The sequence below is a fragment of the Bactrocera neohumeralis genome, chromosome 6 (assembly GCF_024586455.1).
Source record: "Bactrocera neohumeralis isolate Rockhampton chromosome 6, APGP_CSIRO_Bneo_wtdbg2-racon-allhic-juicebox.fasta_v2, whole genome shotgun sequence".
Taxonomy (NCBI): domain Eukaryota; kingdom Metazoa; phylum Arthropoda; class Insecta; order Diptera; family Tephritidae; genus Bactrocera; species Bactrocera neohumeralis.
Window position 1 is genome coordinate 2,941,984 of NC_065923.1, and position 22,838 is coordinate 2,964,821.

Below are 22,838 nucleotides of genomic sequence, written 5' to 3' on the forward strand. Positions count from 1 at the left end.
ATGTAAAACAACCCTCAAATAAAAACATATACCAATATGTCCTCTTACTGTGGGTCTACGCCGCCATACCAGACACTAGTATGCAAATTACATTTTTCCATACTCAAAGGAGGAAGCAAGGATGAAATGTTGTAAGCGTGCTTACTTTCAAAAAAAATACAAGCAACTACAACTAACTGCTTTTATACGAATTGTAACTGTTGTTGCTCGTAAATTATCGAATTCTGTTGGAAAGTAAAACTTGATAGCTGCCAGCACGCACATGCCTTACTAGCAATAGTGAGAGTGGCTTCCAAGTAAGCCAAAATAACAAAGAACAGTAAATTAATGAGAAGTTTGGAAATAATTGATGTGAGTTTTATACATTAAAAATAAATTAATGAAATCTTAAGGAGAAAAACTTTTAAAGAGCAAACATTTTTCAATAAGAAGCCTCTTTTTTGTAGAAAAGTAGCAAGTGCACTCTAAAAGGGGAAACAATTTTTTAAATCTTAAGTAATAAAATTATTGTTTATGGGGTTACTAAGAACACAGCTCAATATACATATGTATATACCAAGTACAAGAGTTCAGAGTTCAAAGAAGACTCATTTTTGATATATTAATGCTTTTAACTTTTGCCTTAGATATTCATTTATTCAAAAACTATTCAATTTAGAGCGCGTGTTGGTTTTAAGTACTTTATACACGTTTTTAAATCAACAGAAATTAATAAGGACGTTGTCGAAATAACTGTTAGGTGACTGCAGACTAATAGAAAAATGTTGGAAATATTTACTCTCGAGCAACTAACTTTAGTACATTCGAGAAAAATTTGATTGCGATTCTTTAGATCTCCACAACATTTATTATTACTAGAATTTGCTACAACTTTCGATTTCTATCAATTGTTCGATAGCTGAGAAAGGCTTTTTCATTGCAAGCTGATATAAAAATTTCCGCTTCTGATGAAAGAGAGAAACTGTGATTGTGTCTTGGAAAATAAAGACCTAAATTTGATTGGGTGAGATATAAATTCAATACATTTAAACAATATTTTGTGAGTCAGAAATGCTACTTGAACGCCAATTTTTGCATTGGGTAGTAAGTGGTGATGAAAAATGGATCCTTCACGATAGCTCTGAATGCAAAAAGTCATACATATGTGGACGCTCACCAATAAGCCGAATATCTATGATGCCACGGTAACGCTCTGTATTTGTAGAGATCAGAAAGACGAACTATATTAAGAGCTTCTGAAATCGTGTGAAACCATTAATGCGAACGCTACCGCCAGCAACTCAATGAACTGAAACAAGCGGTTGCCGAAAAACGCCCGAAATCTACAATTAGACAAGAAGCAATAATTTTCCAGCATGACAACTAATTGCCTCATGTTGTATGACCCCTTAAAAGCTATTTGGAAAACATTACGCGCCCTATAGGCTAGACCGTGCCTCTTCTGACTAGCATTTGTGTCGGTCGATGCAGAGTGCTCTCACTGAAATACGGTTCACATCAAAACTGACTGCCCAAGCCAGAAAAATGGGAAAAGTTGTAACTTCGGATTCTTTTAATAAAATATGGCATTTACTTTGTCTTGAAAAAAAAACATAGCTGAAAAGCAAAAATCGAACTCCAAACTTACCAGCAAACAGAAATTTTGTACCTGTTTTCTAGTCGTGCAGTAGAATAACATCGTGGAGAAAGGTCAAATGCCCTTTTAGACGGTTATGAGAAGCGCTTGAAATATTAAGCAAGAAAGACCTAATACTTAAAAATCTGAAAATTATACTTCATGGCTATGTATTTTAATTACAAAAGTATGGTCTAACATTTTTTTATTCCCGACTGGAATCATAAATCATAACATACATATCTATGAACGAACATTTTAGTGCTTCTGATTAAAAAGGATTAATAATAATCCCGAGAGGCATAACCACACTTTAAGCTTGTTATTTTTCACTATTAAAAGAGAACTTTGCATATGTATGTATGTACATATATACAATATGATGCGTATATACATACAATAAAAATTGTTTCATGTGTTGTAGTAACTTGGCTTGGTAGAACTATAAAATTTAGTTCGACAATTTGTCTAGTCCGCCGATGTTAGCGTGACCAAAGTGTGGATGAGAAGTGGCCATTTCGTTGGCGCTCCATTAGTTAATGAAACCTTCAACTGTTATCCTGATATACTTTTCCTGCTTTCGCTATACTTCTTCCATGTGCTTGTACATTTTTGTCCATTTAACGACTTCTCTGCTATTTGCACCGACTATTTTTCGTAATGTTCTAAAAAAGCTCACATGTACAAAGCTAAATATGTATGCATGTATGTAAGCGTATACTCCGGTACTTTCTCAAATTCTCTATTCATTTCACTTACCCTATTTCCGATGTATGGCGCCCACACTTGTCGTAAAAGTGAATTATGGCAAATATTTTTCGAGTAAATGATAATTTTCGGCAAAAAGGGGGAATTCGTTTATGTTTTGTGATTTCTATCAACGTTTTGTACAGTCATGTACTTATGTACTTACACATGCATGTGTGTGTTTGTAATGTCAGGTAGTGGAAAAGTTTTTGAGCTTTTTATTACATTTATTATTATTAGTGAAATTATCTTCACTTTTGTATAGTACATATGTACATATGTATATGCATCAAAATACATACATATATACGAAGTATGTAAATATGAGCAGCATATTTTTGTTTGCTATTTAATACTATCGTGCTATTTAATACCAAAATCGGTTAATTTGTTGATATCGCTCATATATTTCTACCCACATAAATACACCTGCATTTATCTATATAAATAATAACATTCACACACAATAAAATCTAATATTTAAGCAAACACTTGCCATAAAAAGTAATGCTTAAGCGCCAATTAGGCACCAGGAAATTTTCTGTAGCTTTTTGTCGGCTTTTCAGTAGACTTCTCATATTTGAATAACCGAACACATTATCATTTTTATAGAAAGCACCATAATCGGTATATAATAAAATTTATAATATTTACAAGAATATGAGATTTTAATAATTTGATAAAGGAATGCGCCCAAATGTTCATATTTTACAGACATGTTCCCTTTGATGAGAATGCATTTTAAAATCATATAATAATATTATATAACCCAGCCTTTTCAAAAAATTAGTTTAATGAAGGGGGGAAGGGAGTTTTTTTAACTATTGCAAGCTGTTTTCAATTTAACTACGAATCTCTTTTATGTGGTTTTCGCTCTCGATTCTAAACAAAGTAGGGCAAACACATATTTTGTTAGAGATGATACTAAAAATATTTGTACATAGATTTATCAATATTTTTTCCCGCAAATAACTTCTATTTTGACATGCACATCCAGGAAATAATGGCTTAGAAGACATTTAAGACCATAAGACAAGATGTTTATGCACGGAAATGTTAAGTTCGGTATCATTGCAATATTACGTGCTCTTCTAACTTGTATAACTTAATAGTAGCCATCATCGATTCTGGGCAGTTTTTTTGACACTTTTTTGTCAACAAATTTTTATTCTAGAATAGAACTTTTTTCACATATCATGAGGTATATCGTGAATGAGATGTGGACTGGCGGACACGATTTCTCATGTTTGGATCATCTGAAACACAAAAATCCAATTTATTCTTAAAAAGTACGTGAATGGTTATCGTCCCTACCAGAATCATGAAAAAATGTTGATAAATAAAAAAGTAATTAATGTTTTTTTTTAATTTTTTTCCATGTTTTTTTACATAAATTTTGTCATAACATTGTCATTAATTATAAAAAATTATGAATCTGATAGGACGATAGCTAGGCATTTTGTGAACATTAAAAAAAAAAACTAAGCAAATCGGTTGAGTAGTTCGACCGGAATTATGTCCGCCAGTTTAAAAAAGTGTGTTTTGAGAAAAACGCGTTTAAAGTTTGAGGTGTGCACTACGAGCGCTCCGAACACAGAGCGGTATTATTATTTTTGGGCCTTTTTCGAAACCTTGCAATGGTAAAGTGGGTTTCTATATTAATTCTAAGGGTATAAGGGAACAGATGCAAAAACAAAATTTTTTTAAAGATTACCCTACTGACCCCTTAAGCGAAGAAAGGGAGAGGGTATACCTCATTAATGTAATATTACTGCTTTTTTCAATTGTACCAAGTTTTATTTTACAGATTTTAGATTTAGATACAAAGAGGCTCATATACGAATGGACTAGATATCATATTAGCGCAAGTGTGGCCAGTCTCTTCGAACAGCTGGTTTAATGTGTTCGACTCGCTACTCTCTGACAAATAAAAATTAGTTAACTGTGATATATGCACCCATTTGAGTAAACATGTCTTCCATTTTGAGCTATGAATGTGGTATAAAGTGGACCGGAAAGACATAACTCAATATTATAGCTATATGAGACTCAGGAGAAAGAATTGACCAATTTCATCCTTCATTTTTAATATCTACCAGATTTTTGTATCAAAAAAAGACCAGTAAACCAAGTGATCAAATTTGGTTTGGTCTGTTCCATAAAAACTTCGCACTAATCGCTCGATTCGATGAGAACTTTTTTTCTTGATTGGTATGATATTTTTTACATTTAACATTTTAATTTACAATGAGTTTGTTTAGAATTTTGTGTTAACAATGGAATCACGGCTACAGAATCATTAAAAATAAAACAGAATTATTTTAAGGAATCTCTCTATCCGTCCATCCACCTCTGTTATTGAAAATAGTTGCACTAGCATCATAGAGATAGCAAAAGAAGTCCACACTCCTACGAATACCTCAACACATTTTGGTTAATGTTTTGGGTATGTATTGTTAGTGCTAAGCTGGTACGAAAAGGTCTTAATCGTTTGCAAAAAGACATCGAACAGAGGGCGCAAAAGAAGATACTTGACAACGTAGATGGAAACCCTACATTTATCAACAGCATCATTTTCTTCTCCCTGGTGACAAGACGAGAGGATGAAGATATATCGACACTGTCTAAAACAGTCTAACGAATGGCGCTCAAAACATAAACCAAAGCAAAAATGAGTTAAAATAGGCATAATTTTTTAGTTCAAAAGGAGTCTACTTTGAAGGCGATAATGAAAAGAAGATATACAATTTAAAAATTAAATATACGGTATAAAGTCAACGGGAAGGATGCAGATTCCTATATTGGGTATGGGAGTGTAATTATTACCCTTGAAATCGGTTTTTGGTTTACACTAGAATAACATTTAAAGAGACATTATTACGACTTCTTCTTCTTGTTATTTCATGCTCTTCAGCTTGGTATCACTACACACAAATTATAAATATTCATTTTACTACAGATATGCTAAACAATATTTCCCGGAATAATAATTTTCATATTGAATGAAGCAGCAAAATCATTTTCAAAAAAATCAAAATCATTATGCCACACACATGTAACCAGTTTTCCAAGTAAATTTGACAACTGCCAGGTCAAATCCCAGCGGTGAGCGGGTCAATTGACGGGTTGATTCCGATTGTGTAATCCGTGAGGACACAAAATTTCTTAAAAATAAAAGAAAAGAAGTCGGCAATATTGTCGTTCACTGTCACCCTTTATTTGCTTACATGCCAACCATTGAGTTTAATGTTAAAATCAAATCGAAGTGATAATAACTCCAATCTGGTGCCGCTCTAACGCGTCAGCAACGGGCTGTCGTGGCTACCGCCAGTGCTGACCTCACCACGAATGAGGAACCTGTTGCATACAGAATCGAAGCGCGGAATCGTGGGTTTCTATGTACATATGTATGCATGTATGTGTGCGGCTTGGCAGATGATTAATTACAAATCTGTCGCATGACATTTTTTATAACTTCGTAAATGCATCGATCTTGCCGCTGTTAAATGCACGAGTATGTCCGATTGTTGTGGTGCTTTATTGTTGGCGAGCGGGCACTTTGCTCACGCCAACATGAGCGCGTGTGTTATTGTTTATTTTTTATGCAATAACAACAACAATCGATGGTGATAATGCGCGTAGGTCCCGAACCTGGACTCTCTATGTGAGTATGTGTGTGTGTGTGTGTCACTGTGTAATCAATTTAAGCCAAATTGGCTCAAAATGCGCCGGCAGCAGCACACACACACACACGCGTATTTAAATAATTTTCCAACTCTGGCTGGAACAAAAAATTAGTAGCGATTGCCGTTGAGATTTCGCTTTAAGTGCATTCGTGATTGATTTCCAAGACATTTCTCCCGAGATATTCGGCACTCGAACACACAATAACCAAATTGTGTGAAACAAAAGCTGATGCGACACCGAGTATGTCATATGTGTGCCTGCGCGGTTTCTGTTTAATTCGCCGATAAAAGGGACCTGCATTACTCTCACTCAATTTTATAAAATTTTCGTTTGTTTGTTGTTGTTGCTGCTTATAAAGGAGAGAATTTGAAATTCGCTGGAGAGTTTCGTCCCATGCTTTGTGGCTTGAGCGTTGAGCGTTGGTGACAATTAGCGATTACAATGCAAATTTCTCCCCTTGTAAAATACTTAACTGTGCTCTTCTCAGAACTGACATTCAAAAAATCGTAAATTTTTTTTAGTGTTTTTAAGGTGTCATAAAATTATAAAGCATTTTTATTGCGCACTTATATTGTAGCTTCAGCGCCAGTCGCATTTTATGACAAAACAAATATCGCTTTTGAAGTCCTTGGCGCTTAGCTAAATATTGGACGCATGCGTTTTTTTCGTAATTTGTTTCGATGTTTCTAAATTTTTGCTCATTTGTTAGTTTTGTTGAAAATATTCTGCTTGCGTGCTCGTTAAACTGTATAATCTGCATTGCATCTCCTGCGGCAGAACGCATAAATTTAGTCATCATCCGTTTGTCACGTCATTTTTCACTCATTCTTGCGCCGTTCGCCATTCAGACACTAATTTGCACACAAGCTTCGCACTTCCAGTTGCACATTTGCATCACATTACATGATAGACTGCATATTAACCCACATAAACATGTCGTGGCGTCAGTGTGACACTGTCAGTTGTTGCCCGCCGCCGCCGCCTCCGCCGCAGCAGTCATTCTCTCACACACTCGTACAGTCATTTGCTGGAGTCGTCAATTGTCAACTGTTGTTGTTGTTGCTTCTGCTCTGTGTAGTTTACGTTCTTTGCATTTATTACTATTGTTGTTGTTTGTTGTTGTACATCTTTGAACGCTTCATTAATTGCTTGTCTGCATGCAAATTGATTTTTTATGCGCATCCTAATGCTAATTGAAATTTATTCCATCTTCCATTGCATTCTTCTCACTTGCATGACACTGACTCTAACAGTTAACAAGTAATATATTATATTAGCGCTGATTAGTGTTGCTAGTTGTGGGCTAAGTATATTTATTTATACATTTAAGTGAGGTTCCCTCTAACGTCTCGCCTTCTGCCATAAGAGAACTAATTATTTCTTTATTTATTGTGACTTTGCCATGATTACTATTTCTCATATTTTTACAGTTAACCTGATGAGAACTTTATTAGTGGTGTTTTGTAAACAAAGACGTAATATTAGTGTTGGAAAAAATACTTTTTTACTCACCAAATGAATAGCCACTGAGTAGTGTCTAATTAATGATTAAATCAATCATCAGTGTGGAGCCTTTCCACAATGAATTACGCCACCAGAAGAATGATTATGAAAAAATATTGCATTTGCATTTCACTGCGACATGTGAAGCTGATTGGAACGGCATTACTTTAAGGGAATCCAGAATTTCTTTTTTTTGTTTTGCTTATGTATTAAATCTAACGCATACATGTGTGTTGGAGAATATTTCTCGAAAATTTTAAGTTGTCTCGACATATATGTACATAGTTTTGGAGATACGAGCACATTCGTAAGATTTTTTAATTTAGACCGCAATTTGTCGATTGCAAGACGTTCTCAAGAATTGAGACTGTCTCAAACCACAACCTGGCGAATTTTGAGAAAGAACTTGGGCTTGTATCCATAAAAAAATTGTTCTCACTCAAGAACTGCTGCCACAAAGCTGGTGACACCGTTTCTGTGAATGGAGAGCGGTATAGACCATGGAATAACCAACTTTTTACGGTTACAACTGAAAGAAGTTGATCTTGACATCTGGTTCCAACAAGGCGGGGCTACGTGCCATACAACACGTGCAACAACCGAATTAGTGCGATAAAAGTTTGGAGATTCGATTACTTCAAGAAATTGTGACATTAATAATCTCCAGAAAGTTGTGATTTAACGCCATTAGACTACTTCTTATGGGGCTATTTGAAATCATTGGTCTTCAGCAATAATCCAGACTCTCTTCAAGCTTTAGAAGTTAATATTGAACGTGCTATTCATGACATAGGACTAGATTTAGTAGAAAAAGTACTCGAAAATTGGGTTAATCGTATTTATTCCTCCAAAAGAAGTCGTGGAGGCCATTTGAATGATGATCAGAACTTAATTGTGTCGATTGTCCTTCACATTAAATAAAAACATTTGAACTTCCTTAACAATTAGTGTGTGTGTTTTTTTTGAAAAGAAATCTTATCACTCATTATTATGATCGAAGAAATAAGCTTTGATAACACCTCTATTTTTAATCTACTCTCAAGTGTAATTTTGTTTGGGAAGCCGACATTTTAACTGAAATCAAAATTTTGACTTATCCTTTCTGTATTCATCTGAAGTGGTCCTCTTGAGGACCGGCTACGAAATCAAGGGGATCGAAGACTTTTTAACAAGAAACGCCGATTATCATCAGTCGGAAAAAAACGACATATCTCGTTTAGAAATTATAGAGAAAAAATGTCCTTGAAATGAAATATTGGGTTGTCGAAAAAGTCTTTTCGTATTTGGTCAGCAGATGTCGTTGCAGTCCTATATCTCCAGTGCTACCAATCACATTGTGACATACCATGTAGTGTTTCAAAGTGAGATTTTCAGCTTCATTTAACCAAAAACTTTAACTTCGGGGAAGTTTAAAAAAAGTTGCAGCTACAAAAAGGGAAGAATGCCACGCAAGCCACCAATGAAATTTGTGAAGTTTACGGAGACGATGCTGTATCAGTTCGTATAGCACAACAATAGTTCGCTCGCTTTCGTTCGGGAAATTTCGAAATTTCGATTCACAAAGTTTTACACTGATGGAATAATGTTTCTCTCTCATATTTTTTTATTTATTTATTATTATAAGTATAAAAAAAATAAGTTAAAACTTGATTGGAAATACGAAAATACCTTTTCGACGACCAATAATTTTCTACAAAACTGATTCTTGTTGGGCATTGCGCATTAAATTTCCTAACAGTTAATAATAATAATAATATAATCTAGATTCATAAGTAAATTTTGTTGGCACCCTAATGTGTACAGAACAAATGACATAATATGCATTAAATGATACATATAGTGGACAGAGAACTGTCTTAGGATCACATTTCTTTTCCTTTCCAAGCACTTTCCTATATCTACCGATATAATCTCTTTTTCTAAAGTAAAAGTAATATTATATCATATTCGAACTAAATATCATATAATATGCCAGAGTGTTGCCAAAAATTAAAAGAACTGCGACAATTGCTTGTCTACTGCGATCAAATTTAATCCATGAAATGGATCATGCACGTTTCGGCATTAGAATTGGCGTCTTTTTTATTCTTTTGAAATTATAAATGTTCGATATCTAATTTGTGATTATTGCTCCTCTCTTTGCCTCTTTACTCTGAGGTTTTTTAACTTCCATTAACAAAATGTAAGTGATATATTTTATAAAATTATATTAAACAAGAGCATTTGACTGTTTCTGTTCTTATCAATAATTTCCAGCACATGAATGAATGACTCATAGAAAACAGCGACAATCACATTGACGAACTCATCGCCAACAATAGATTAACAGCTTTAGAACGAAATAAAGGAAAATTGAATAGCAGATTGCTTCAACAACTCAGAAACTGACATTTCCATGTTATTCTTCCACTATTTCTATTGTCTATAGACACACATACACACATGTGCACGCTTAAGTGGGCTCTTGAAGCCCGCATGCAAGCAAGCTTGTAGGCAATGCAGCATTGGTAACATGCTAGGTGTGCAACAGCAACAGCAACAGCAACGCCAACACGCAGCCGGCTGCCAACACTTTGCTGCAGTTTATAGGCCCGCCCGTTAGCTAAATGTTTTCAACGCCAAAATCACCCCACGCCAACATAATCATCACCATCATCAACACCACTGTCATTGCCAACATGCAGTAATGAATTGGGCCAACAGCAAACACACTGTAACAACAACAAGCAATCGATGGCACAAGCCACAAAACGTACTTATGGATATGTAACTGTTCGCGTGTGTATGTGTGTGTAAGGCAGCATTCTATAATGAGGCATCTGCAAGCAACGCAGCTGACACTTCAAGTGCGCTCAGCGTGGCAAACAAAGTCGAACAAAAAACTGTGAACAATAAAAGCAGAAAAAGAAGAAAAATCGGATTGTTAATAATCGCGCAAGATTTTCGAACATGGCTTCAATGAGCGCGGCTTAATGAGTTGGTAACACTTATGCCCACTTACAACGCGGGGCGGCTCTTAGCTGGTGCTTGTTGGCTGGCTGGTGAGCGTCTACGCAACGGGTCACAAGTAATGTTGTTGTTACTATTTTAGCAGTGCTTACTCAGCATGTTCGACAGGCAGACGGAGGCAGCAGTTGTGATGTGCCATACCGTTGTGCGGACTGATGGTCTTGAGGCCCAAATACAATGTGTGGTGTGGACTTGATGTACTTATATACCCTATAATCTAAGTAAAGCTCTATTGGCAAAGTAAGTGAAGCTTATTTTTTTCTTCTGCGAATCGATTCGTTTGCTGTTTTTGTATTTTGATGGGAAGCGCGGAAGGCAAAGTAATTTTTTTCTGAAACCTATGACCCGAAATCTATCAATTAAAGATGTATTAAATCATTAAAATGAAACTATAATCAATATAAGAATCACCTATCGTGGTTTTTAGTTTTTTTTTTTTGGATTTTTTGTTATTATCTTTACGGAAGGTTGGATGTGCCAGTAATTAGTCATGTCCATGGCATCAGGTAATATACTCATCAAAATCGATTTCTATGGAACTCATGACGCTTTGGGTCTCATCACAATTGCATCGGTAATTTGGTATAGTCATGAATATATTCTCACTATCAACATATTATATCCTTTATGCTACCAATAATTAGTGGTGATAACCTGAAATGATCTGAGATAAAAATAAGGCTGAGTGTTCCAAATAGTATAGACGTGATCATAACTCAATAATGGATACACAAACATTCCTTTTGCAGTTGGGATAGATGAAGATAAACGGAAATAACCCCTAATTTCCTCCAAGAATATTCGGTCCAATCATATGATCAAATGAAGTCGGACTTCTCTATTCATACTTTGCCCGCCAATCGAACAAACACATTTTTTTCTAGATTGGTACAAAATTTTTATGCAAGTGAGAAGTTGTATCTCTATACGTCAATTAGTGTATGTTTGGCAACTATTTGTTTACAAAGCGAGAAGGGTGTAGTGCTGAACACTTTGAGCGCGACAGACTGCAAGCGACATCTGTCAAATATTAAAATACACACGTTCTTATAGACACAGTTATTTTGACAGCTGCACGACGACATGACTGTAGGCCGACAGTTGTCGTTCTCGCTAACTTCAATATATTTTTACATTTGCCAACGACAGTAGGACGACTGTAGAGTTGACAGTAGAGAGATGAGGTAGAGTGGTATTGCCACTAATATTTAAAATGTAAAATTATTCAAAGCTCTAACACACCTGACGTTATTTTACAAATAAAAGCATAAAATAGCTCTATTATATCATTTGTAATAACAATTGATAATTTAAAACAAAAATATTTACCTATTTACTTATTTTTTGCATAAAAAATTTCACTTTGAAAATTTTATTGAAGTGAAAGGTATTAGTATGGCTACAACGAAATTGTGTACATACAAAATGGACAACTGTGTTGTTTTGTGTACATGCCGCCCATTGTTATGTCGCTGCCTTCTTACAAATGTTCATATAGTTAGATTCACGACGCCATTTTCAGTTCACTGTCGTGCTGCCATGTCGTGTCGCGCTCAATGTGTTCAGCACTTGTCTGGTGATTACTATTATGGAAAAAAGTGTACCTATGACAAGGTTGACAACGTAGCTGAGGACATTACATTTGTCAAACGTATCATTTCGAGGGGTGGATTTATGAATATGGCATAGAAACTGTTCAACAATCTCAAAAAATTTGCCGAAACACTAAAATTCACTGAAGGCCATCTCAGCGGCGGTTTTTGAAATGATTTCATATTAAGAATAAAATCCATGTTATTGTCAATTCGTGTCAAATTCGAACATATGTACGTACATATATACTGCTGTAAGATGATATAAGGTAGTTCCTGCTAAAGCGGGTTTTAATATTTTTTGTTATTTGTAAAGCATAAACAGTCCCCGGCCTATCATTGTAAAACACATTTTGTTGGCAAAGTTTGATTTTAATTCAACATAGTTCCCTTAAAGGGTGATCCACTGATTATAGGGACCTTCCAACTTTCCAAGACCATTTTCGTAGTATGATTTGTCCCTTGCTTCAATATAGACCTCAGTTTCGGCGAACACAATTTCATTCGATAAACATTTCTTCCCAGCGAGCATTATTTTGAGAGCAGAAAATAGTCGCTGCGGGCCATATTTGGAGAATACGGTGGATGGGCAAGCAATTTATGGATTTTTGACATCGTTTTCTCTGACTTGTGATGCGGTATATTGTCTTGGTGAAATAGTCCTTTCTTTTTCATCAAATGCGGACATTTTTCGACGATTTAATTTCCTTTTTCAAGGTAGTCAATAAAAATTATTTAATGCCCCACAACTTTGTCAGTCGATCGTTGTATTTTTTCACTCCTTAGAGCAGGTTCATCGTGTGCAATGCGTTCGGATGACTGTCGGATGGACTCCGAAGTGAAATGATGGAGCGATGCAAAAACTCGGGTTTATTTCGCTCGAACATCTCCAAACTCTGCTCCAAATCATCAACTTGTCGTTGTTTTTGGACAAAAGTTAGCTAGAGCGCACTGTGCTTTCTCATACTAAAATATTCGTGATTGATATGATGTACACGTACAATTGGTATATTCAGATTGCCTGTCATCGCTTTACAGTCATCTAAAGTTATTTTGTGGATTTTTTTGATGTTTTCAATGGTAATAATTTTTTTAGCGTCCACTGTCGTCTTTGGTGCTCATTTCACCAAGTCTAAATTTTGCATACCAATCCTTGATGGTTTATTTTCCTGAGGCAATGTCCAAAAACTCGTCATCAAGCCAAGTTTTTGCTTCAACTATATTTTTCCCTTCAAAACTAATCTAATTCTAGTGGCGCAATCTATGTGTCAGGCCTTTTCAATTGACCTGTCAGGTAATGGGCTACTGATTCAAGCAAAATGATATTTGTATGTTCCTGCTGATGTATAAAGAAACGGAACGGTTCTTGATCCTTGTACTAACATTTATGGTTCTTCCCATATTATTGCTAACGGATCTCCTATTATCGGCAATTCCTATTACCTTTCTCTCAAACTTTTACGGAAGTTTCAACAAATTTTATATTAAACTCTGTATGTGAAGGCGTGATATTTATCTGCTACAAGTAATATTTCCGATAATATGCGAGGAGGAAGTAGATACAAAATTTTAAGTGCAAGTTTTGAACTCTTATGCAATATATCTAGATATACTACTTACACATGTTTTTTCTCGAGCCATTAATTACGAATTTATTAATTTTCAATAGCAAACTGTGGCTAAAAACTTTGTTAATGCGAGCGTATGAAGTTGATACCTCTTTTAAACTTCATGAAGCTTAATTAATGATATGTAGATATGTGTGGCAACACATGGCGCACACACTAAATCAATTATTACGCATACTACGCGAGCACACTGTAGGGCTCAATGGCATCACTTCAATTTCGCCTCATTTCAATTGAAACGAAATTAATTTTTGATTAATTTTGGTTTTGTAATTCATGCAGTGCGGCCGTGTGGCAGGCGCAGCGTGATGTGGCATGCGTTAAAGTAAATATCTATTTATGTACTTACACAAACATACACACATATGTACATGTTTTGGCCAAAAAGCCCAACACCAGCAACAAAAACCATATTACCGACAACAATGCTGACATGATGAAAACTGTTACAACGGTGTTAAGGCTGTCGATGTCGATGCTGATGATGATGGTGCCGAAGCTGCCTGCTACGCATGTATTGTTTAATTTCATTCGTTGTACTGGTGGCCGGGTTGTTGCCTGCTGTTGGCCTACTGTTGCTGGCGGCAGGAGAAAGTCATGACAACCCACGCTAATTAGGTGATGTGCAGACTCCACCACTTGAACACTTCGAAAAAGGAGTGAAAATCAGTGCATATAAATCAAAATAATGTCTATACATATACAGGGGTGTATGCAACTGCAAACATATGTACATGTATGTTTGAGCAAACTTGTAAAAAGTTTAGAAAAAATAATTAATTGTTGCTCCGTCTTCCACGTTTCTTCAGCGCGCTTTTATTTATGAGTTGCGGTTATTTAAGTTTATTTTGGCGTATTATTATTTAGGGTATTTGTTGTTGTTAAAACTCACTCGCTTCCATTTGTGAAGCACATTGGCATTGCTTATTATTTTGTTGGCAATTGTTGATGGTAAATACGTGGGCTGCGAAGCCTTTTATTTTCACTCCTTCATTTGTTTTGGGTAGGAGAGCTGAGCACATCCCCCAAATTAAATGATTGATTGAGTTGCGTATGTATTTATTAAGAAACTTATTTTTGGTTATTCATTCTTTGCATTTGTGAAGAAATTTCATTGATGAAATTATAAAGTGTAGGCGCGTAGGCGTCATAACGGTGCAATTGTGATTTTGCTTCATCAATTAGATATGGCAGACAAAAACGTTTAGTTAATTCAAGCTAAGATGGTTTAAAACGGTGTGGTTATGATTTTTCTTAGACCGAGGGTGGTCCGTTAGGTAATTGGTCTCAAATGTCCACGATATCCTATTGGTTCGTTTTGCGAACGACCGCGAAGCATGGATCCAAATGGTACAATTGAGACTGTAAAAAATGTGAACACTGTCCTATAGGCTATAAAGTTGATGTCTATTATTTCACAGCACTCTAAAGAGATAAGCCTCCACTGTCGCCACGGCCAATTTAACTATGCTAAACATTACTGCCTGTTCCGAAACTTAAAAACTTGAAAAATTAACCTCTGGCCGGAAACTTGAGTGATATAAAGAGTTACCGCCGTCACGGATGACGTCCAGAAAACGAATTTTTTGTTTTGCCGGCTAAAGACGTTGAAGCAAGGTTGTGTCTAGTATATGGATCTAAAAGAAAGCTACATTGAAAATTGTATTTCGTTTGTAGGCTATGCAGTTAAAGACCCGTTCTCGTATAATTGTATTATTAGCTGCGAATACGGCGAATGAGAATAAAATTGAGCCCGAAATGTCAGTCTCAGAAATATACATATATAATTATATGGTTCTGTGGTTGATCCAAAAGGAGACAGCCTTTAAAAAAGATGTCAGAAGTCTGAACGTGAACTGGTTACTAGAAAGAGAGAGAGAGAAAGAGTTCATACGTGAAGGTGGTTGATCTCTTGTTTCCTTAATGGCTGCTACCTCACCTTGGAATATATTGCAATGAACATACAGCTAATATGGTACAGCCGAACGTTTCCTTGCTATAAATGTGACAGTAGTGAAATTGGAAGTTTGTTCTGAAACTCGAAATTAAAATTAATAAGGTGAGTTAATAAAGTGAGTAATTAAAATAAATAAATAAGAGCAACACGTATCACATTTATAACAAAATTTATGGCCTTATAAATTCAATATGTAATTACAATATCTTTATAATAAAATCTATAGCCTTATAAATCCAACCCATGGGAAACTTTTTTTTCAATTGCTTCTACACCTTTACTCATTTTGAGATTAAAATCAGCTCTTTGTTTATAATTTGCTTTGAAGGTGCCGATCTAGATTTAATCATAGGTAAAAATCTAAGGAAAACACCTATAATATACGTAAAAGGGCTTGACAGGAGTACTGGTTCACTACAAAAACAAAAAATCACTAACTACAAATAAGGTCAATTCTTACGTATGCAAATTTATGATACAATGACTTTCGTAATAATTGTGAAAATTTTCCATTACATTTTTAACCATAATCTATGTTTGTATGTATAAATGCGTTTTGAAAAGTGATATATGAAACTCATAACTCAGTGAGTGATTTCTGTGATATCAAACTTAAAAATCATGCTTTCTTTTTATTACAAATAATTATATGTATTTATTTTTTTAAATTATTTTGGTGTTAAGGTGGACATGCCGAGAGTTCCTCCCCCAAAAGTTTAAGTTATACATTATTTCCATCATAAAAGACGCTCCGCGAAGAAAACGACTTTGAGCTGAATGTACAAAATTATAAGGTAACCCACCGTACAATCCCCCCAAATTCGACTCTTGATCTGCTCCTGGACACGTCTATAAGGAAAACTCTCTAAAAATTCTAGATAAATCGGTACAGAAAAATCTGAGACATTGTGGATATTGTTTTGAAAAAGACAGTTTCCTGAAAATCGCAATTAAACAGTAAAATTTTTTGCTATATAAATCAAGAAATGATGTTTGGATGCCGGGTCAGAAAAATAGAACCGAAAATAATTTGAATTTTGAAAATTTGTTTTGTAGATTATTATTATTGAATAGTTAAACTTTGAATATAAATTAATTCTAGACTAGAATACCGCTTAAATTACTTGTTATGGGGAAATCAAAAAATTTGCCAAGCTTCAAGACTAAAACATCTCTGATCTGGTAAAGATGTCAAGTGAAATTTACTCAAGGTACACATATAGAAGATCAGTCAACAAAAAAAAGGTAATTTATAAGAAAACTATAACATAAATTGTTCTAAAAAGGTTTAAAAGTATACATATCTATACACATATATATTTTAAAAATACATACGATCTTCGCCGGCGCTAAAAAGTCTTTCCTCAGTGATTCCGGTCTACTACGTGGATGAAACCATATGTACCTTGAGGGCGGTTTCCATAAAGGGTTGAATTTATCCCAAAATGTTTGTTGTTTTTGGCCTAGGAAAATTAGATTTTTGATCAGATAAAAAACTGGCATTTAATTGTACGGAGAACTATATACAGAACACACAGTCATCAATCATTCGTTTCCGAATAATCTCATTCAAATAAACTTGAAAATTATAATTTCGAAAAAAACGCGTTTAAGCTGGTGCAGCTGATTAAACAGCCGCTCAGTTTAGAAGGTTTTCACTCAAAAACTATTTAAAATACAGATTTAAAGATATAATCTTTATTTTGTTTTTAATTTCACACAAGGTGTGCCCCTTAAATTAGCTTTTGAAGCTGGACAAAAAAATAAGTTCTAAAAACAAAAAATTTTCCCCGTTGTTAATTGCTTATTTCCGTTCCAATATGTTCTTAGTGTAATAGCAAAGGATCAAACTATTATCCTTTATCAGAAATTGCAAGATAGAAAGCAGATTCTATATAATATTTTAACACAAATTAAGAAGTAAATCTGGCCTGTTCTTTTGACATTTTTTGTCATAGAAATTTTTATTCTACAATAGAACTTTTTTTTACATATCATGAGGTACATCGTGGAGTGTATGTTGATGTATGTTGATAAATAAAAGAGTAATTAACTTTTTTTTAAATTTTTCCCCATATTTTTTTACATAAATTTTGTCATAACATTGTCAATAAATTATGAAAAATATAGTGACGATAGCCAGGCGTTTTGTGAACATCAAAAAAAAAAATTAAGCAAATCGGTTGAGTAGTTTGACCGGAATCATGTCCGCCAATTTAAAAAAGTATGTGTTTTGAGAAAAACGCGTTTAAGGTTTGAGGTGTGTACTCTAAGCGGTCCGAACATCGGCGGGCCTTTTTTGAAACCTTCCAATAGTAAAGTGGGTTTCTACATTAATTCTAAGGGTATAAGGGAACAGAAAATGCCAAAAAAAAAAATTTCAAAAAAGATTACCCTACTGACCCCTTAAGGAAAATAAGCCTATTTATTATTTCAAACAAAACTGTACATATGAGTACAACAATTTTAAAGAGTTCTATAATACGACTATTTCATATAACCATGTTTGACCCCTTGAAATTTGCTATATTGAAGCTCGGCAGTAAAAAATACTTAAATTTACTGTTACAATTAGTAAATATAAAATAAATAATAGCTTAATTAACGAGGTCACACTCCATTTAAAATGCCAACACACCCATACACCGACTGTAATGGATACATGCAAAGTAAATTCCGATGCCGAAATAAATTTGACGCGTCGTTACACGCCAGATGGAATGCGGGCCATCTATTCTAATCCCAAAGTTCTGTGGCGCTCCACAGCGCTGTCCTTCATATTAACACACATTATCTGCCGGCAAATCTACAAATGCAACAACAATACTGGCTACATATGCAAAAACAACAAATTTATCAAAAACTGCAACTTTATTTGCAGCGGGTGGCACACTGGAAGTGTTGCTGATCATTTCGGTATATTGACGGCACAATTTATTAGTTTCAAGTAAGTTTACATATATGTAAATATATATACATCTGTACTTTGGAATGTCTACATGTGAACAAAACTAAGAATAAAAGCATATTAGTCTGTGCCTTTGTGGCTGTGCTTGTATTTGTGTGCTGCACAATTCGCAATTATTTACAGAAATGTCAAATGCAAATTGCATTTTTGCGAGTACACGTAAAAGCACCAAAAGCAACAACAACAAGAAGAACAATATTGTGTACTATATACAAGCAAACATGATGGAGAACAGCGAAATTGACAGCGAAGGTAAAACTGCTGGAAAACATCAACGACATACACACACAACAACAGAAAATAACAACAACAGCAATGACATAAGAACAAATTAAACACAAAGCCAGTAGCAAGCAAATGAGAAAAGCAAACTAATAAACATTTGTGAGTACATTGTACCTATGCACATATTATATATGCATGTGTGTGTGTATATGTATATATGTATGTTTGTATGCATATGAAATTGCTGGTGTTTGCATGGATGTGTAAACAAATTGATTTGGCCCTGCTGCGCGGCGCGTAACTCCGGTAGCCGACGTGAACAACGTAAGAATAACGCAGACACACACGCCTGTGGCTGCTTTAGTATGTATTGGTGTACACCTAGACCCACAGCCATGTACTAGTAGCGGTTAAGTGTAGTTGCTATATGACAAGAGTAAGACTGCACATTTGTTTGTGTCTGACGTATCTGTCGGATGTGTAAAGTGCCAGTGAACGTGCAACATTTTGAGCAATTTTTTCTGTTATTCTACTTCGTTTTTATGCATTTTGCGTTCGATTTGTTGGCTCGACAACAACAGCAATTTGACAGTTGACAATAAATTGCATACAAGCACGCACATTTAATTACAAATATTCCTAAATGTGAATAGACGCGATTACATATGCATGACTTTTCTACAAATACATACATATGTATGTATGTATGTACAAGCATATATATACATATGTACATATGTATGTATGTACATATGTTCGTATATGTGTATGTTATAAAAGCCCGTACTAGCATTTGTATTTAACATTCCATGTGTTCCCCTTTTCCACCCTACCGTTACACTCATTCATCCAATAGTACTAAGTAACTGTTGTTTTGACGTTCGTATGCACAAATATACGCGTATATACATAAGTATTAAAGTGTATATACATATGTACATGTAGTTAATGAAACTGTTAAACTGCCTCTCATGCCACCCCCAACTACTGCGCACCATACTCTCCACCACCACCCTCACTCTGCTCCATACACAATACTTTTCATTTTCGGTATTTTCTTTCATTTTAATTTCATTCTGCCTCCCGAATTTCCACCATCCATATTCATTTTCAAATCCACAACCTCTTTACTTCTCTACTGTCGCTGTTTTATCGCTGGCCTGTTGTCTGCTAAAAACTTTGCTTTGTATTTATTGCGCACTCGCTCACTCTCTTTGCTCTTTTTGCTCTCGTTCTAGCACAGCCGCGCACTTGTATCACTTCGTCGCCACCACAAATCCCCAATATTTAGCCAGACATACTAACAACGTGCCAATAGCCAACACACTCACACACAAACATGCATGCATGTGTTACGTGAGTATGTGTGTGTGTTGCTACGTTTTACCGCCTCTCTTCGGCATCTTCACCCTTGCTGCATGTGTGCGATTCCGGTCGCTGCGATTGGCTGAGCGCTCGCGCGTGGCCACTCCCTTATTGACTTTTCCGTTGGCTGCGTCTGCTCCGTGTAATTTTTTCTCCATTCATTTCATTCGCTTTATTTTAGTTGTATCTGTTTTGTTTTTGGTTTTAAATGCTACCATTTTTCTTTCACTTCGGCTGTGTGTGCGGTTGAACGCGTGTAACTACATTGATATACATATACTAATGATATACTATATATGTACATATGTACCATTTAGACCAGCGCATATTTCGAGTTAATAGCTTGTCCGATATGTAAAATGCTTGCTTTCATGAAAAAGTCAGTTAAATTTTTGTAGCTTTTAATATACATACATACATACATATATATGTACATGCAGACAGCTTGGAGATAGTTAACTCCAGGTGAATAAGTGTTCATTTTGTCTTGCATGGTTACAAGTCATTTCGGTTTATCGATTTTTCATTTGAAGTTTAGATATATACTGTATACATATATATACTGTATACATATACATATACATATATGTATATAGATACAAATAATCTACTTGTGACAAATTTTAAACATTTATACTGAGTAAATTTTAGACCGTAAAATACATGAAAAGTATCAGATTTACAATTTTTTATGAAATATACATAAGTAAATAAGTAAATGAAAAATAGAACTTTTTCGCTTTAAGAAAATTATTTGCACCGCGTGTCTATATGTATGTAGATATGAATGCATAGTACCTTATTCAACGTATGAATTTAAAAGGGGAGATATTGTATGTATATGTATGTGTAGATAAAATTCCTAAAAAAAGAAATATACTTATATTTAATATATGATATGTATGTACATATGTATGTATGCTTGCAAAGCAAGGTTCCTTTACGGTTCTCTTTATTTTTGGAAATGAGAACCATGTCTGACGAATATGGAGGCATCGTTACAGTATTGTTTTTGGCCAAGAATGCACGAACAAGTAACGACTGCTACAGATTATGTAAGTAGTGAATACAGCCAAAATTAAATCTTACGTCCGGGGCTGATACAACATTTAAATTTTAAGATTTCCGTTATTCTTTGAACAAACCTCTTACTTTAAAATTTGGAAAACAAGGTATTGAGTCAAAAATTTTGAAATGGCTACAATAAGTTACCGAAAGTTATACAACCAGAATTGTTTCCAGTTGGAAGACACTTTAAATAATTTTTAAATAAAGACCATGACCAACTTGCAATCTACATATGTATATTGAAAACAGGTGATAAAATATGTTCGAAATTTCTTCTGCGATGTTCTACTGAATCTGATCTAAGCAAGTAAGCGAAACAAGCGATAAAGATGAGAGTGGATTCTGTTACACACACACACGAGAACAAGAAACCTACTTCGTTAGTCGTCGCAAACGTCAAAATATGAATGTTATTTGGAATCAAAATAATATTACATTTAAAACATAATTGCCTTAAAATAGATTATGGTTTTTTGAAAGAAAAGATTACAGACATACATACATACATACATATGTATATGCATAAACAGTTGAACTTCTGTACCTCGAATCACCATAATCCACAAACAACTTCGATTTATAGAAGTTATCACTAAACATACAATTTTTCAAAAAACCGTAAAATATAGATTTATATTGTATTGTATTGTTATTCGTAATTAGGTAGGAATTTAAAATGGCAAAAATTGCGTTACATCACTTTTGGATGGCGGTTTAATCATTACTTCCTCAGAATCCTCATCGTTTTTCATGGCGCTAGAATTCATGGATTTGAAATATTCGGTTCTACAATATCATCTGTTATAAATACGCCTGAGCAAATCCTATTGTCCACCTCAATATCATCTGTAATAGTAACATTTGAAGGGATATGAAATGTGAAATTTCCTTGAAAAATGCGATTTAGAAAATCACTTGCCAATTTAGAAGTTTCATGATTTATTCAAATTATTTACAAATATAGATAACTATTCTATAGAATATAGATTCTTTGTTTTGGCTTCGAAATTATACTTCGAGATTGCACTTATGATTTTTGTAGCGACTTGATCTTTCAAACACTAAACTAAATAAAATAAATTATAATTAAGTGATCCACAAAATTTTAGTCAGCCAAACTCTCTAATGACTCAAAAGTAATTATATTTTAAACTTTTCCGCTTTACACTCTCTTTGATGGGGAAATAAAGAAGCCAAATGCTTATTAAAAATTTATAATAATTATCATTTAAATATATTTATGTATAAATATGTATGATTATTTCTATATACCATAATTACTAAAGCAAACTTGATATACATACATATACCTATGTATCTATGCTTACATATGTACATTATCAAATTATGTACGTTTCGTCTGCCTCAACTACCAATCATTTCGACCTCTTGATAAACGAAGCTCAGCTGTTGTCCAAATATGTAGATAATACTCAACAATTTGTTTTCTATATACATATTTACTGATGTATAT